This window comes from Plecotus auritus (genome assembly GCF_963455305.1).
Source record: "Plecotus auritus genome assembly, chromosome: 1".
NCBI lineage: Eukaryota > Metazoa > Chordata > Mammalia > Chiroptera > Vespertilionidae > Plecotus > Plecotus auritus.
The window spans coordinates 82,061,409-82,067,426 of record NC_137770.1 but is presented as its reverse complement, the minus strand read 5'-3'; the positions used below and the strand labels follow the sequence as shown (position 1 = coordinate 82,067,426).

Below are 6,018 nucleotides of genomic sequence, written 5' to 3'. Positions count from 1 at the left end.
AGATTGGAGAGGGTGTAGGCTGGGCTGAGGGACTCCCCCCCCCCCCGCGCCAGTGCATGAATTTTGTGCACCGGGCCTCTAGTGTTCATAATAAAAACAAAATTTCTGTGTGGCAAGACAGACAGAGGCAGAGAGAAAGGTCAGATCATTTATGGAGTCACCCAGTCTTCCACTAATCACTCAAGTGCCATCTGTGCTCTGGCCCCCTTCAGTTAATAATATTTTTCTAATACTGTCCATCCTTTAGTTCATCCTTTTTTCTTTTTCACCCTCCCCATCCACCTGGCTAACTCCCACTCATCCTTTAAGGATGGACACAAGTTTTGTCTTCTTCAGAAAACATTTCTCTGTTAGACTCCCCAAAGTAAGTTAAAAACCTTGATCATGTCTTCTCATGGAAAACATGCTAACACAACTCTTATCACAATTCCACTGTCATCATTTGCTCACTTGTCTGTTTCACCACCAAAGTTGAGCTCACAGAAAATACATCATCTTTCATCTTAAAAAAACACACACTTTATAGTTGAGAGTATTACAGATGTCCCCCCTTACCCCCCTCATTGACCCCCTCCACCCAGTTCCTGCCCCACTCCAGACCTTCACTACCCTATTGTTTGTGTCCATAGGTAATGCATATCTATCTATCTATATATAAAAGCCTAAGCAACCATTACGACCAAATGACCAGAACGACTGGAATGACTGGTCACTATGACACGCACTGACCACTAGGGGGCAGACACTTAATGCAGGAGCTGCCCCCTGGTGGTCCCACAGCGGGAGTGCCGCTCCCTCAGTAGTCCTGTAGGTCCAATCTCCGGAGAATGGGCCAGGCATCAACAGACCAGCACTGCTGGCATGATCCTCTGCCCCTCCTACTAGTCTTAATGCACTTTCTTCTTTACTTCTCTAGTTGTAGGACTTCCATTCAGCCAGATTCCAGGTGGTTCTGAATGATGGTGGTTCTGTATTTTAGTTGTAATTTTGATATGGTTGTGGGAGGTGGCAAGCTCAGCATTTAACAGTGCCACCATCCTGGTTCTTCTTCTTATTCCCCTTGTGTCCCAGTTCTGGGCCTGAAATGCATTACTCATCATGATTTTCGAGGGCAATGAAAGAATGAGGGGATGTATAAAGGGCTAGGTTGCTGTATGTGGAAACAATCAAATGGTGTAATTGAGGAGAGTTTAACAAAGGGACCACTTATAAAGGTGCACACAAGGTGAGGGAAATCCAAAAGAAAAGAGGTAGTGGCCCCGCCCACCCTGTCAGCCCAGCTCCCCTTCGGGGTTGTCAGGGCCAGGGCACTGGGCTCCAGAAGGTTATCTCATTGCTGTGGGTGGTCACGATGGGGAAGTCAGATTTTCTTATCCCTAAAGCTATCGCCAACAGGATGAAATCCAAGAGGCTTCAGAAGCTGCGCTGGTACTGCCAGATGTGCTAGAAGAAGTGCCGGGACGAGAATGGCTTTAAGTGTCACTGTATGTCTGAATCTCCTCAGAGACAACTATTGCTGGCTTCAGAAAATCCTCAGCAGTTTACCGATTATTTTTTAGAGGAATTCCGATATGACTTTCTAGAACTTCTCAGGTGATGCTTTGGCACAAAGAGAGTTCACAACAATGTGGTTATGATGAGTCTATCAGTAGCTGAGAGCACATCCACATGAATGCCACTCAGTAGGAGACTCTGATGGGTTTCACAAGTGGCTGGGCAGAGAAGGCTTGTGCAAAGTGGACAAGATGCCCAAAGGCTGTATTCAGTACATGGACAGGGACCCAGAAACTATGTGCTGGCAACTGGAGCTAGAGAGAAAGAAAAAGCAGGGCCTTGATGATAAAGAAAAAAAAAATCACTAAATTTATTGAACAGCAGGTGAGAAGAGGTCTGGAAGGTAAAGCAAAGAAGGCCTCTGTTTTGGCAGAATTAAGCAGAGAAAATGATGATGAGAAAGTGACATTTAATTGGAATAAAAGAGCATGGAGTTCAACAGTAACATCTCCCAAGTCAAGTTCTTTGGGACCAAGTGCATTGAAGGTGATAGGGATGGCAGCGTCAGTGAAGTGGAATCTTCCCATAGCTCAACGCAACCAAAAGAAAAGAAGAAATGGAAATCTGCACTGGATGAGATCATGGAGATGGAAGAGGGAAAGAAAAGAGTTGCCCAAACAGATTGCTGGCTGCAGCCTGAAATCATTGTGAAAATTATAACCAAAAATCTGGGAGAGATATCATAACAGAAAGGGCACTGTTAAGGAAGTAACTGACAAATATACAGTGGTTGTAGAGATGATTGACTCTGGAGACAAGCTGAAATTTGACCAGACTCATTTAGAAACAGTAATTCCAGCACCAGGAAAAAGAATTCTTGTTTTAAATGAGGCTACGGAGGAAATGAAGGTACCTTAGAATCCACAAATGAGAAGACCTTTTCAGCTACTATGGTGATCGAAACTGGCCCTTTCAAAGAACGCAGAGTGGAGGAAATTCTCTATGAAGGCATTTCTAAACTTGTTTGACTTTTAATATTTGTTAACATATTAAAATCCTAAAGCATCACATGGGTGTTTGTTCCCCAAGGCATTATGAGATCTACTGTGTGAGGGAGTTTCCTTTGTATAAAGCAAGTGGATTGATTTCAATATTACTGTATAGTTGTTTCGCTCAACTTGTAGAAAAATCTAGCTGTGTCTCATGAAGTAGCAAAACTAGGTAAATTTGTCTTTCTCATAACAAGACGACTACCATTCCAGACGTCAATGCTGCATTCAAAATCAGAAGACACATAGCTGGTTGGTGAGGAAAGAGGACTTTCTTTTCTAAAGCATTGCCTTTTTACCCGCTTAGCTTCCCAGAAGGCCCCCTGGTCAGAACCGAGTCACGTGGTCATTCCAATTGTCTGGGAGAATAGAAAAGCCCTGGCCCGACTTTGTTCAGCTTTAGTCTCCTGGCAGCTGGTAGAGGGCTAACATTTCTGGGTGCAGCTCCAGAAGAGAAGGATTTGCTGAAGAAATCCCAACCCGCAGAGATGAACCCTTTAACTAAAGTGAAGCTGATCAATGAGCTGAATGCATGTGAGGTCCAACTCGGTATGGCCCATGAGGTGTCCTGGCACTCCCAGTACAAAGACAATCCCTGGACCTCCCTTGGAGGTCTTCCTTATGAACTGATCCAAGGGGACATCACCTGTGTGTTCTCACACTATGGAGAGATTGTTAGCTATGTAAATTTGTTTTTCTCACTTTTGTTTTCTTTATACTCTTTCTTTGCTTTTTAAAATCTTCATTAAAAGAATGTTATTGTAAAAAAAAGTTTCGCACATGTTATTCAAACCTACATATATACAAATTTAAGAGTAAAGAAATTGTTGAATATTGCAAAATGTGCATCAGCTGCCATGTACAACTTTGGAAATATTGTGCTAATTTTTGAGTACCTTTGGAACTGTGCATTGGAACGTGAAGGGAAATAAGAAAATAGATGATTGGCACCATGATCATATAAAGTACATTGCACTCATGCAATCTGAAAGAAAGAATTTGATAAGTTAGTGTTCTCTTTTATCAATATGTTTCTGCTGTCCAGATCCAATATCTGGAAGCAGTGTCTGTCTGCTATCCTGGCAGTGGCACTATTTACAAACAGTCTTGTCACCTAGGTGTAGTTTCCTTTTAAGGACCTGGGCAAGAGATATGTTTCCCTTGAATTACCCTTGAATTAGAGCCATGTCCATCATGAAAGCTGAGGTGAAGATTATGGGCTACACTGGATCATAAGTGACAGAGGGATCTCTGTATTCTTTTTAAAATATATTTTTATTTATTTCAGAGAGGTAGGGAGAGGGGGAGAGAGATAGAAACATCAATGATGAGAGAGAATCATTGATCAACTGCCTCCTGCCCCACACTGGGGATCGAGGCTGCAATCCGGGCATGTAACCTGATCAGGAATCGAACCTTGACATTTTGGTTCATAGGTCGACTCTCAACCAATGAATCACAACGGCCAGGTTCTCTGTATTCTTTAGTATATTTATTATTTTATATATTTATGTTCGTTACTTTGGGGTTTTCTTAAATGTGAGGCCCAGGGAAGGGGCCCCTCTTTCTGGGTCTAAGGGCAGTTCTGGCTGTATCTTCAGCACTTAGACAAAGTCAGGTCGTCATAGTAGATTCCTGAGAAGTATATGATGAAATATATTCTGTGTGAATGGGACGAATGTCTGAAAGAGATATGGCTCACTATAGAGTTGGTGAATTTTAAGAAGAGGTTCATTAGAGTACAGATAGTAGGGAAAAGTATTCAAGGCAGGAGAAGTTTAGAATTGTTGACCATGAAGAGACCAACATTTAGAAATGTTCTCCAAACAAAACACAGATAAAATCTTAAATTTGCCTTTGTATGGATGTAAGGAGGGTAATTTCTACTTAAACCATGAAGGCTGGGTCCAGAGTTCAGATTGTAAGAACACTGTTTCTTCAGAGAGCAAGGGATAAATAGCTCTGTACTAAATGGGAATTGAGAGACAGTACATGTGAACTTTGAAATTAACTGGAGTAGCCTTCGAAGCCTGAATGATGGATGAAACAGGGCCAAACCAAATTGTGTGGCATGAGATAGTATTTATACATTTTCCCAAATGTTATGTAGATGTACCGTGGAAAGTCATTGTCACTGTGGTAAAATAATACATGTTCTTTTTTTTTTTTTTAAATATATTTTATTGATATTTTACAGAGAGGAAGGGAGAGGGATAGAGAGCTAGAAACATCGATGAGAGAGAAACATCGATCAGCTGCCTCCTGCACACCTCCCACTGGGGATGTGCCCACAACCAAGGTACATGCCCTTGACCGGAATCGAACCCGGGACCCTTCAGTCCACAGGCCAACGCTCTATCCACTGAGCCAAACCGGTTTCGGCTACATGTTCTTTATGTAACTGTCCATCAGAGGAAATGGGGAGGCCCAGACCAGGGAGGTATAGGGATAGAATAGGATCACAGGCCACCCTTCTTAAAGAAAAATACTTTGTCTTTCAAATTTATATCAGAGCAACTTAACCAACTGACTGCAAAGCTGGCTAAGAAGTTCTCAGTGTGACGTGTCCTTGAGCTATGCTTTGTCAAGACCACTTGCCTCCTACTCCTGCTTTCTCTCTCTAGAGGTTTATGGGGAGAAGTTCTAGAAAACAGACTTGGCAAATTTCAAGAGATAAGAGATAATTTTTATAGACTTGCAGAAATTTTGGTATCTGCTGAAAACTGTCTGAAATTTCTTATCTGTATCTTCTGTCAAGAAAATAGCGTCTGTAATGTGGAGAATCTCAACTGCCTGAGGCCTTGTAGCAAACTTAGGTTGTAAACTGCCTTCTGGACTACATTGATATGGATCTACAAAATTTAGGGGAAAAGTCCTCCATTTAACTACTTGCTTCGGGGAAGAAAGAAATTTGTGGCTCTTTACCTGGGGGCGGGGGCGGGGGGGTTGGAGAGAAAGAAATTTGACCATAGCCTTGGAAAGCTGTCAGAAAACGATTATTGGCATATAAAGAGACAATTCATGATAGAGGATTTTTAGCGGAGCTCAGAGATGCAATATGTCTCCAGCAGTAAAGGTGTCTGGGAAATGTTTGACTCACTGTTTAACTTTCTGTGACTGTTTAACTGTCTGTAGCCTCAGGTTGGGCTGAATACCCAGAAAGCCAGAATGCCACCCAAAGATAAACCTCAGGTCCAGGAAGGAGGTTAATGAATGAAGAGTGTGATAACTACCTGATGTTATTTGTTAACTTAGAAATGATTGTTCTCTCTAGTGATCTCTGTGACTACCACCATATAGTTTTACTATTAATCTCCTATAAAAAAGAGACCCTGTTCAGGGTGGGTGTGGATTTATTCCCTGCCGGCCACCACTGGCAGCAAGCAGCTGCTTTGCCTGTGTATGCAAGTTTCTCTTATTAAAGCTCTTATGAATTTGAATAAGGCTATGTATCAGCTCTTCAGAATCAATCCTG

The 6,018-nt window shown here is 42.2% G+C and overlaps 1 pseudogene across 1 annotated transcript; it reads left to right on the top strand.

The window, feature by feature from the left end:
• Positions 1-1,351: 1,351 nt before the first annotated feature.
• LOC308237325 (DNA/RNA-binding protein KIN17-like) lies at positions 1,352-2,522 on the top strand (annotated as a pseudogene). Its single transcript has one exon. The product of its transcript is annotated as a DNA/RNA-binding protein KIN17-like (transcript).
• The last annotated feature ends 3,496 nt before the right edge of the window (positions 2,523-6,018 follow it).